The 12,919-nt window shown below is 38.5% G+C and overlaps 1 protein-coding gene across 4 annotated transcripts in view; it reads right to left on the reverse strand.

The window, feature by feature from the left end:
• Positions 1 to 9,456, reverse strand: part of LOC128866279 (prominin-2) — a 69,275-nt gene extending 59,819 nt beyond the window's left edge. For 3 of the 4 annotated variants that reach the window (XM_054106877.1, XM_054106876.1, XM_054106874.1), the window contains exon 1: positions 8,750 to 9,456. The gene's annotated coding sequence lies outside the window, so the exon portion shown is untranslated. The remainder of the gene's footprint in view (positions 1 to 8,749) is intronic. The other variant, XM_054106875.1, reaches the window with a different exon arrangement.
• Positions 9,457 to 12,919: the final 3,463 nt, after the last annotated feature.

Consider the following 12,919-nt stretch of genomic DNA (forward strand, 5'->3'; position numbering starts at 1 on the left):
AACCGCAGCAGATTTGACGAAACAGAGGATGGCATAAAATTTAGAAGGCCTCAATTAAGTCAAAATAAGGCCCTCGATACATTTGTTATGATGTTACTTGGGTGTTTCTTTAAAAGCATGTAAAACGGAAAAATAGATTTTTAATTTTTGTTTTCAGTATTTTCTTTTTTGATCCATTGTTAAAAAATAAAAATTTTTTTTTGACCATACGAGGGTCGCTCAAAAAGTTGACAGCCTTCAAAAAATGGTCTTGCAAAAAACAGGAATGTGGCTGGCAATACGGATTCCGGGAAATCAAAAGGGCAAAAAGGTTCTTGTTCAGTATGCATGTCGTTAACGTGTGAACTATTATATGATCTTAAATAAAATAATATTTGACAAAATGACGGAGGTACAAACATGAAAAACTGTTTTTGAGCCCTTTTTTCGACTTTAAAGAACCGAAAAAAATACTGAAAAATTCTTTTTCCGAATCATCTTAGTTCACACGATAACGGCATCAATTCTACGTCATTTAAATTTTATTTCATCAAAATCGGTTTAGTAGAACCGGCTATATTTGTGCCTATTGCCTACATGATGACCATTTCTTCAAGGCTGACAATTTTTTGAACGAACCTCAAATGGTCAAAAAAAAAAAAATTCATTTCTTAACAATGAATCAAAAAATAAAATACTCAAATCAAAAATAAGAAAATCTGTTTTCGTTTTTGTTTTACACGCTTTGAGAAAACACCCGAAAAACATCATTTCAAATGAGGCCAGGGCCTTAAATATTAAAACTTTTACGCAAACTTTGAACTAGTATAGAGTAATTATTTAACAGGAGAAATAGAAGCAAGATAACAATAAAAGTAGAATAATTGAAATTTTATTATAGTTGCAAGCAATAGTGCTATCAATCTAATACTTTTTCAGCCCTAAAATTTTCCGAAAGACGATGTCCCAAGCAAGAATTGCTAATAAGAAGGCAAAATGTGAGGAACTTCTGGGTGATCTAAACAGGAAGTTGAAACACGTCATGTTAAGGACCCAATTTTGGCTTGAAACCATGGCCTGGAATTCGTCAAACATAAGACCGAAGTCATCCGGATGATACGAGGTCACATGCCACTCGAGATTAGCATGCAACTAGGCGACACGTCCGTAGTGGCTCACAAAGCGGTGAGATATTTTGAACCCAGGCAAAGCACCCGTCTACTAAAGCAGCGAAGTTCACGGGAATGCTGGGTTGATTAATGGTGAACATGGGTGGATCAATACAGGGAAAAAGAAGGCTGATTAGGGCGGCCATAAACGCAATACTCCTGTTTGGCATAGAAATATGGGGAGTTGCGCAAAACTACAAGCTAAGCGCAAAGCATTAGAGGCTGTGCAACGAACAGTGGCACTCAGAGTTGTTTCAGCTTACCGCACTGTCTCAGGCACAGCAGTTTTTGTGATCAGCGGGTAGATACCTATCGACCTCAAGGCCCGGGTACGAATGAATACGAGGGACTCCGAGAAGAAACACGTAATCATTAGTGTAGCGGAATAGAGATGCCAAACCATGCAGTGGTGGCAAAGCCGGTGGGACACTAAAACGAGTGGCAGATGGACGACGAAGCTGTTTCCTACAATAAGCAAATGGACTGAAAGGAACTTCGGGGAAGGGGGCTCAGTTCCTGATTCAGTTTCTTTTCAGCCACGCATACCTTCGGAAATATCTAGACCGCATAGGTAAGGTAAACGACGTGCATATACACCAAGCGATGACGCCGAAAACACTTGATTTAGTTGCGACAGATGGCTCGTGGAAAGAGATGGTCTGAGGCAGCAGATTGGCGACAACGCACCGACCAATGTGCTCGCCAAGATCGGCTTGAACGCGGGAGTATCTGGCGGTTACAAGATACGTGGAAGGCCTATAACGCAGAAAAAAGATGGACCTCGGCGTAGTACAATAAACCGAAGCTTTACAGACCGAGCCATAAGAAGATGACCCTAAAGCATGGAGACGGCTACGGGCATGGTGAACCCAGGCGTGAGCGGCTAGAACTGGTCCATTTCATGGACGCCGTTCTTGGCCCTCTTAAAGTTATGCAGAAAGTAGCCCCTTGAAGGGAGTCTCCACAGAAGAGGTGGAACAATTGTTTTAGTGGCTACACCATTCAATACAGTAGACGATTGTCGCTGTAAGTGCGAAGGCACCCTATCGCGCCCACAAAAAAAGCCTCAAAAATTCAGGAATTATTTACCAACAGTCCCGGAATTTTCGCGATTCCTCGGTTTATTCGAGGTTTGTAATATTTTACGAAAAATATGAAATACACGCAGAAAAACCCCTTTTTATAGCAAAAAAAGCAACATGAGCTTAAAGTTCTTAGCAAATATGGATATGTTTCCAAGTTTTTGCTTTATTTTTAATACAAAAAAATACTTTTTACCAACCGACCAGCCACTGTTGTAAAAAGTTGCCTGACTTGACTTTGTATTTCCGTTTAAATTGTTCGGGATTGAAAAATATATCAGCTTCTTTCAACCCCAAAAATAAGGTGGCGCAAAACTAATCATCCAATTTAGTTTTTGAACAACTTTTTTTGATTGGTCGGTTAAAGTGGTGATTCTTCCACAATCCAACTAACGCTTCTGCACCATTTTGTTCCCACATCCTCGTTACCAACTTCTTTACGGCATGACAAAAACCAGTCTGTGCGGTTCAGGAACCTTATTAGGTTTTTGACGTCTAAGCCAGACAGTTGTTCGAGATTCTCGAACAGCAGTTGGCCCAGGGTTAACATTCTGTCCTTCCATAGGGCAGGGCATTCACAGAGGAAATGGAAGATTGTTTCCTTTTTCTCCGGTTGTTTGCAACTGTGACAGTATTTATTATGAGGGATACCCATTTTGGGTGCTTGTTCTCCGATAGACCAAAAGCCGGTTATGACTGCCGTTAGTCTCCAGGCGTCCAGTCATTTCATGCTTATTAATGTCGACGATTTCTTGAGGTTGTAGGTAGGCTATAACGTTTTAATAATTTTACATTTCGTCTGGTTTTTCCATCTACAATCCGCGATTCGGAGGTATTTTTGGGGAAATTATATTCTTGACTTCACCTAATGGTGTGAATATCGATTCTGCAAGAGCGTTATTCATGGCAGATTCCTCTCTTACCAGTAAGATAACTTTATGGTTTTCACTCAAGGTGGTGAAGCTATTCCTACTTTGTTCCACCACTTTAGAGATTGTTGTAGCCAAACCCAGTGCCTAGTTTGCAGCTGGCTATCCAAAAGAATAGCGATATTGCCCTTAAAAGAGAAATCTGTGATTAGTAGAGTACAGGCTTCTCCAATTGCAAGTACTTGCGCCAGAAGACACTGCAGGCATTAGGGAGCCGCACAGCTTTTTAAATTTTAAGTCTTGAAAATATATACCAGCTCCAACACCACAGCCCATTTTACTGCCATCTATATAGGCTGTAGTGTCGAAGTTGTTTAGAGAGAATCTCTTATTCCATTCTTTCCGAGATGGAAAGAGATTGGCAAAACTATTGTTTGTTACTTGTATGCTGCTTAAGAGTCAAATATGATTAGCATACAATGCCATTTGCACAGATTATGAATCTCCTTTTACTTTTCCTTATATTTTAAGTTTTCTTGCATCGATCTTTTTCGACATACCGTACGTTTATTTATCCAATATGTACACGATAAAGTGTTCTTCAGTGCGTGTAAATTTAGCTGCTGTCTTATTTTGTTACTAATGACATAATTAGCCCTTTAAATAAAAAAGTGTATTTAACATCTATTTACTCTATATCAACGCTGCTAATGCCCGTTGGAGCAATCACCTTTTTGCCAAATAAGCAGGTAAACTTGGCCAGAATACAACCACGGCCGCACAATTCCGCTACTGAGCCTTAGGAGACAGGATATGAGAAGTACAATGGGGGACTAACAGGGTATTGTCTAAGTGTATAGCATGCAAATAGACTGGGGATATCACATAATGACTAAACCGTGAAACCCACGAGAGTACATGCATTGCTCTATACAGAAAAAGACTTTTCACGCTCGGATTCCCCTTTCTTGACAGCATTGAAGAGGTCTCTCAAATAGAGTTGCCGAAATTAACGAAATTCATTAAATCCACAAGTTGGTTCAAAGAAGACCCAGGAGGGTAAAAAACGAGTTTCAGTGGTATGACTATTCAAGCCTAAGTGTGTCGGATGATAGCCACTCAACCTAACCTAGCACCCATTTATTTATTATTCATTATATGGCAGAAGAGCTTCTTGATCAATATTTATGCTATTTTTTTCGAGTTAAGTTGTTGCTATACCCTCACACCAGTTCGGTTTCCGAAAACAATATTCAACCGTGCAACAGATTCATAGAGTAGTAAACAAAATTACAGAGGACTTCGATAAGAAGAAATATTGCATTGCCGTGCACTTGGACATCGCGAAAGCTTTTGACAGAGTATGGCACAAAGGACTTCTATATAAGCTAAAAAACATTATACCACTTAACATATTTAATATTCTTAAAAGCTACATGACTGATAGACACTTCATACAATACGGCGATGAGTGCTCTGAATTCTCGACGGTGACAGCTGGAGTACCTCAAGGAAGCGTACTGGGCTCCATACTATACTTAGTATACACATCAGATATACCAACGCCAACTACTCGAGGATCAATGATAGCTACATTTGCAGACGACACAGTTTTAATGACAGCTGATAACAATGAAGAAGCAGGAACAAAAACACTGCAAGATACGCTATCAGCTACAACACAATGGTTTGAAAAATTGGGCGTAGAGAAAATCTGCATAACATCCAATCCAAATTACTGGAGAAGTCATAAAAATACACTCAAGTCAAAACTCACATGGAAAAAAACACATACTGAACAGAGAAACGAGATGAAAAACAAACTCCGACAACTCTACTGACTACTAGGAAAACAATCAACTCTAAGCTTTTTTAATAAATAAATGATATAAAAATCAATAATTAGAACGACATGGACCTACGGGCTAGAAACTTGGCGGACTCCAGTAAATCATACCTACAAATCATACAAAGAAGTCAATCTAAGATGCTAACGACAATCACAAACGCAAATTGGTAATAAGAAATAATGATATTTACCGCGACATCGGCATAGACACTGTCACGGAAACAGTAAAAAGAAGCAGCAGTAGGCATATCTTGCGACTATTAGAGCACAAAAACTATGAAATGACTCTGATACCGGAAATGGAACTTCAACCAGAAGGCTAGAGCGCAAAACACCCACAGATTTTGCTCGTACTGTAATATAAAAGGGAAGGGACATTTTAATTCCAAACCCTAACACCAGTTACTTATTGTTAATATTAATAGATTGTAATTTATACTGGGGAAAAAAATTGTTGCAAAATAGCAAATATCTCAATCGCAGATTGTAATAGCAAGATCCCGAAAATTCCGGAATCGTAAAAATCAAAAAAAAAAAAAATGTGCATCTCTGGCAGACTCATGTCTCATAAATGACTCATTTGTCTAGCTCCCCACTGCGTATGAGTAACATTTGTTTTAACACTTCTAGGCAAATGATTTGAAATGTACAGAAATTCGGACCTAAATCATGAATTTTTATGTGCAATTTTTCTTACAAATGCGCAGGTAGTCGAGCATATCTTACTCAGAAAACACTGTAATAATTTTGAACGTTCCAAGGCAACTGAGACAATTAAATTACTAACTATTGGCACTTGAAGGTGAGGAATAATTTATCGGTTCTCTTAGTTAAACTCACTTTATTAGTTAGTAGATAATGAGTAGGACGTTAATATTATTAACTATTAAAGGAAATACGAAAAGTAATGTTTTAAAAAGAAAATTTGTATATTTAGTAATTTTTATCAATTAATTTTTGTTTAATTAAATAAACCACTCTTTGGAAGACGTATAACATTTCTAATTTTTTGGACAAATACTATTTTCGACTTCCATTAGTACGAAAAAATAATTGCTAGAAACATTTTTTTTCCCAAGCAGACGTTTTGTCCTTTTTAGATTCAGTTTTGGTCAGAACGTTTCGAAGACCAACTGCAGGGTAGTAGTCAGAGATCATTTTCCATTGGTTTCCGCGATTATGCTCAGTTCAATCGCATTGTGGCCTCGGCAAACTTCTTAGTGTATTTCTGATTTTTTTTTTTTAATTTTCTCATAAAAACTATCTGCCGATCAGAACTAGGATAAAACTGCAAGTGCCTCGACGTGAAAAACAACAAAATTTTGTTTCTTAAGCGGCCGACCTTATGCAGGCCCTGGCAAACTTCTGAGTGAATTTCCGATATGAAAATTTTCTCGCAAAAATTATCTGCCTATCAGAACTAGGATAAAACTACCTCTATGTGAAAGACAACATCAAGAGACAACTAGAAATTCGAAGATGAATTCGGCCAGACATCCTATAAAGTGTGTGCAGTTTTTCCTATATCACCTGGTGCACCTACGAACAGGATTCCGATATTATCAAAATTGCCCATATTATTGTAGATACTCTGGCAAAGGCATTCACACTGACTAGGCACGCTTTTTCTTTCTTCGATAAGATTTTGTATTCAATTTTCTAAGGTTTGCGCAAGTTCTGCTGGATTGGAACTTCTTTGAACTACTAAGTTTCTATGAATATTTTGTCCATACATATTAGTTACGATGCTGGAAAGCCATTTTGAGGGATTGTTTGTATGGTAATCGTATTTTGGAAGCTAGTTTGCGACGTGGATATCCAATAACGTGAGAGCGTCGCGCGAATGCATGTCGTGATCAAATCTCGATGTGTAATAAACAAGGAAATGCCGAATTTGAGCCAAAATCAATTCATTAATACAATAATTTTTACTCAGCCACACTATAAATAAGATATTTTAGAATATCATAAAACAAGAGCCACCAAGAGGACCAATTGTTTCTTAAAAACGTACTTGTTTTCAACTGGTTCGAATCCGCCACTTCTCTTGCTTCGCATATGAACCGAATTGGAGTGAGATGAGATTTCTGGAAATCAATTAACACCAGCGTCACTTGGAGAGTATTTGTAGGACAATAAGTAGCCTATAACCTGCTGAGAAAATATCTCTACTTATGGGTGAAAGTTTTGTCAAAGTACGTTCCACCTTTACGGAGGTTAACGTTTACAAAGGGACAGATAATTTTTTTTAGAAATGGTTTCATCTTATGCCATGCCCTATATATCATTCACTAGCATTTTTTGATCATATTTTCTATGTAAATACCCGACGACCCTTTAATTTTATTATAAATAGTTTAATAACGTAAAAAAAAGAACTGAATTTTAACCAATTCAAATAGGATTTCTGAAATTTCTTTCTTATATGTAAATGGACTTTACATTTGTTTCTTTCTTGCCAATTATTATTTTTGAATATGAACTTAAGTGGACTATATATAGGAGTTTTAGTAATATGTAGAAGACAGTGACATCTAGCGGGTAATATTTTTAGAACGAAAAGTAGTCTATAACCTGCAGAGAAAATATCTTTATCTGTGGGGCAAAGTATCGTCGAAGTTGGTTCCACCGTTCCGGAGGTTAACGTTTACAAAGCGACATAACTTTTTTAGCAATGGTTTCAAGTTACGTTGCACTCTATATATCATCCTGAATTTGAACCAAAACACATAATGCATTTTTCAAAATATTTCGAAACGGGCGCTACAAAGTAGGCCAATTTTTTCTATGTAAGTAAAGTATTTTTTTCACTAAACTATATTTCTTTTGAATATGAGCCGAATGAGAACATAAAGATGATTTTTAGAAATATGCAGAGGCCAGCGACATCTAGAGAAATCCATTATTTTCTCGGCAGACTGCTGTAGTGATCAATATCTCGTAAAGTATCGATCTAAATATGTATACTCGTTGCCAAGGTGACATTTCACACTAAAAAAAATCTTTTATTGTTTTTTTGTTTGTTCCACTCAGTTATGAGTTACAGCAGTTACAGTACAATTGAAGTCAACTAAGAGCGAATTCGGTGCAATTCACAATTTTTTTTTGATGAAGGCGAAAATGCAAGCCAGGCCGCTGAAATTGTGAATGGTGTTTATGGTGCCGATACTGTAATAATTTTAGTTTCTTCGATTCCGGTTGGGCATTTTTGATGTTAAAGATGCCGAGGTGCACAGACAGGCCCGTCGTCGAAAATGCCGATAAAAGCACAGAAATAATTGAAGTTGATCGGCATTTTAATAGTCGTAGCATCGCCCGGGAGCTAAGGATCGACCATAAAGTAGCCTTAAATCACTTGCGTAAAAATTTGACGCAAAAATAATGGAATTATTTTTCCCCAAATTAATATTTTGAGAACAAGGGTTAGCCTATAACCGGCTCAATAAGTATCACCTCTTATAAGGCAACGTTTTTTCAAAGTCGGTTCAACCATTTCTGTGATTAGCGCTTACAAGTAGACAAACAAACAACTTATTACATTCTCTTTGCTCCCTACATCATCATCAATATTTTTTTTTTTATAAAACTTTTCCGTGTCCAGACACGTCGATTCCACATTAGATTGGTGAAACATCATTTTGAACTAAGTTCCTCGCATGTAAAATACTTCTTTTCGCTGTCTGCTTAAATATTTTTTTATTTATATTTTTGACACTTTTTGTTTACTTTTTTTCAATAAAGTGTCATTATAATTTTTTTATAAAAACATATTTTTATTTTTTTTTAAAATTATTTTTGCACCTTTGCGAGTTTACTCAGCTTCATGCGCAGTTTTCTGCTCGTTAATTTTCCAGCTCTATAATTTGCTTTTGCTATTTGAAATATTTATAAGTACAGCCTTCAATGAATTCACTCACTGTTGAGATTTATTTTTAGGTTTCTCTACACATTCACTAGCTATCTCACTTTATGGCAGTTGTCACGATAGCAGTACGTGTTGCTCAATATATTGACGTATCGGCCAGGTAATTTTCACAGATTTTCAGCGGCTTATGTAACGCAAGCGTCAGCAAAGAAATAAAATCGATTTGGCAAATGTAGAAATATTTCTATGAATTATTTGCTATTTTCAACGAATTATTTTTTTTTTTTAAATAAGTATTTTGTTTTTCTATTTCTTGAATTTTTTTGTAAATTTTTGTATTTTTACTTGAGAAAGCTAAAAATAGTTTTTAAACATATTTCGTAAAAGCGGTCGTAGTCTTCATTATTGATTGTTATTTTAGTACGTCGCTTAAATAGTTTTCACTCAAAAACTTCAAAGTTTCTTTAACGTTCAGGCACTTTTGTGATTTTCTTAAACTCCCTTTATTCTCCGTCACTTCTCGTTTTAGTGCCTTACAATTTCAATTTTCAATTCTAAACTGTTTTCCTCTTTTTTTTTTTGTATTTTCCACACATACAGTTTTCCGCGCTTTGACCAGCCATACGTTCTAAGCCATCAGAAGACACACCGCAACTGAAAGAGAATCTAATTTTTGCAACAAAAAATCACTAGTGAAAACATAGAAATTCTTTTCTTTCTTTGGAATTGAAAAATAATCGCTACTGCTGGAAGCCAGAAAGCGTGGAATAGTGAATTTTGAAAAAGTGTGTTGAGTCGATGTAAAATAATTCCATTGAAGCCGGCAAATTCCAAGCGCGAAACGTGGCGTGTTTATTTATTTACCTTTACCCTTCCATTGAAGCGTGGAGCCAAAAGAAATTTGATAAAACACCGGCTGGCAAATATAAACAAATCTGGGGAATTGAAAAAGAGGCATTCGAAAGTTGATCATGCACAAAATTGTATGCTGTATAGAAAGTAAGCGCCTAAAAGATGCAATAGACGTCGGCAGGTTATTTATGCCTGAGTGGCGTGTTGACAGCGAGCAGCAGTTGCTACAAGCATTTTGGCGCACATGTTTTAGTGATGCAACTTTTGAGTTTATTGCTTTATACGCAATTTTTGCAGACTTCCATTCGTGAATTAAAGTATTCTGTGCATTATTCGAACTAAAAAAAAAGTAAAAAATACGATTTAATACTTTTTAGTTAGTTTTTTAGGATGTGGCGGCCAGACTTATGCTCAGCTGCGGCGTAGCGTGGTGCTGGTTCATCATAAATAAGAAACTAAGAATGGTTCATTGCTATTATCATACAAAACTACAGTGTCTTCTGCAGTTGTGCGCCCAACACTTATTCAGGTTTTGAACATTTTTCTGAACATCTGAGCCATAGACAATGAAGCACGGAGGACGCCTCGAACGTGCAGGAAACATTTCCCTTATCTGGGTGCCTGGCCATACGTGTAAAGAGGGAAATGAAATTGAAATGATGAGCTTGCCAGGAAGGGGTCGACAGAACCGGTTTCAACTGTCCCCTTCTCAGACATCGGTGTCCCCTTGGCCGTCGTTAAAGGAAAACTACACAATTTCTTTCTAGAAAAAGCGCAAGACAGATGGAGGTCTGTCTCATCGTGTGCTATTTCGAAAACACTATGGCGTCAATACGATAGAAACAGAACGCTTAAGGTGATGGGAATCCCCCGCCATTCAGTTTCCAAACTCATTGCGGTGATCACTGGTCATTGGGTGATCGGCACTCATGCGGAGAAGCTTGGAATTCCGTACAACCCGTATTGCAGAAGCTGTGGGGATCCTGCAGAGAAAGAGACTGTGTAGCACTTTCTGAAATAGACTTTCTCTGCCAATGTTCGGCTCTAGCCGCTAGGCGCTTGAGATTTCTTTGGAGATGACTTGAAGAAATTCTCCAGCCTGGATCCCTTTTCTCTCCTCCACTACATCAACAGCAGTGGATGGCTGTAGACGGTTTTTCTCTTCCTAGGTAGTGGTCCACATAATGGTATCAAAACGGCACGTAAGTACTACTTGAAGTGTATCTGGGGTACTCCTGCCATCTTAGCTACCTACCTTTTGGCTCCTAAAGAGATTAAAAAATCAAAAGAGTTTATTGTGGTGTGGAATCAGCGGTATAAAGTGTAAAAAAATGTTGATGACTTTTAGAGCGCGAAGCGAGTGGCGGCAAAAAAGCAGAATTAAGTGATCGTCCAACTTTTTAAGCGGGTCCCTTCTTTCCGAATACGCTAAGCTCGCACAGTTCTTGCTAAAAAGAGAAAAGATGTGAGTATCATCACCATCCCATATCATCAAAACCACTGCTCCCAGGAAACACACACACAAACGCAAGGCTTGGTCTACCAAAAACATGGAACGCGATTGGAGTAAGGATGTTTTCTCGTATGAAGCAACTTTCTGGGCTTGGGTTCCACTAAAGCGAGCGGGCCCACGAGCCACACTAAAACCATTCAGCGCACTTTTCAACACCCGGTGAATGTGAATGTTTCGGTTTGCTTCTCCAAGCGCGGTTTCGGATGTTTGGAACTATTCACCCAAAATTCGAACTCCGAAAAAATTATCGAAATTTACAATCGAGGACTTTTGAAGCCGGTGAAAAAGATGTATCCAGGAAGAAACCGTGATTGGGGCTTGCAAGAGGATAATTACCCAAAGCACCAAAGTCGACTCTGTAAGGCGTCTTGGAAACAAGAAAATGGCGTCACAGTAATGGATTGGCCTTTCCAGTTCCCAGTCCACGATTTAAAGCAACTTGTACGTCAAGTTGGCAAAATCTGGTCCTCTTTGTCGACGAGCTATGCAGAAAGGCTGGTTCCAAGCGTGCCGAGAAGATGCAGGCTACACTCGACAACGATAGAGACTACACGGCTTATTGAGTAATTACGACTCATAGTTTTGCAAAAAAAAAAATTTAAATACTTCATGAATAATCGCGGTTCCGTTTTTCTGACGCAGACTGTAAATAACCAAATAACTGCTTCTTGAATTGTGGCTATTTCCGCTTGGAAAACAGCACAGTGATTCGTTAGCTTGATGGCGAGCTCCCCGCAAAATACTTCGCCACCAAAATTTCCCTCTAACTACGAGAACACCGTGAACTACGAGCAATCCGTTGACTTGTCTTCAAATGCTGCACGCCTTCCTCATTTCGCTTGTGGGAATATAGATGGAAAATGAACCCATCGAGGATGTGCGCTGATTATCCAGTATATGATGGGGGTGCTGAAATTGCCTTCATGTTCTTCCTTCATTTAATATCAATATTTCGAAATCGGCTGGATCTGAGTCAAGATATGAGCATGCGAACAGATTAAGAGATGTTATCGCCGCCTAGGGATAGGACACACACAAGCAAACTGCATTGGCACTGATAGAAGGGGTACGCGCATCGGGTGCGGGAAACCAATTGCAACCAATTGCATTCACTGCGTAGACGCGAAACGAGACCGCAATGATCACCTGCCAGAGATGCCCTCTAGCTAAGAAGTCGTGAAGCACTCCAGGCAAATATTCATAGAAGTATAACAAACGATCTACTCGAACAAATAGCTGACGAGAAACCTAGATGCGGTCATCATCAGCGAGCAATATGGACGTATCGCCAAGGGAACCGGGTTCGAGGATGAAACAGGAATAGCCCCACACTGGTTATCAAGTTAAAATGCGGTCGCCGTCACACAGCATTCACAACACTTTACAGCTTCACTTTAACAGCTTATGACGGATGGACATTGTAAAGGCACTACCAGATAGGCTTCGAATACCTCCTAAGGATTCTCCAGAACTACCTGAGTGAGCCTGAACTGATGTACGATACACCAGATGGTCAGGAAATAAAAGCGGTAACGTCTGGCGCAACCCAAGGATCTTCTCTCGGCCTCGATCTCAGGAACCTGATCTGTGACGAGATCTTGAGCATAAATAAAGAAACGCAGAAAGTCTAGATTTACATTTTAATTCCCATTGAAGAAGTCCCTACACTTTCAGAACAGGAGACTGTAGAGCACTGTTCCTCTAAATGTCCGGGCTTGGCAGCTGGATGACTAAGGTCGCT

This window comes from Anastrepha ludens, chromosome 6, assembly GCF_028408465.1.
Source record: "Anastrepha ludens isolate Willacy chromosome 6, idAnaLude1.1, whole genome shotgun sequence".
NCBI lineage: Eukaryota > Metazoa > Arthropoda > Insecta > Diptera > Tephritidae > Anastrepha > Anastrepha ludens.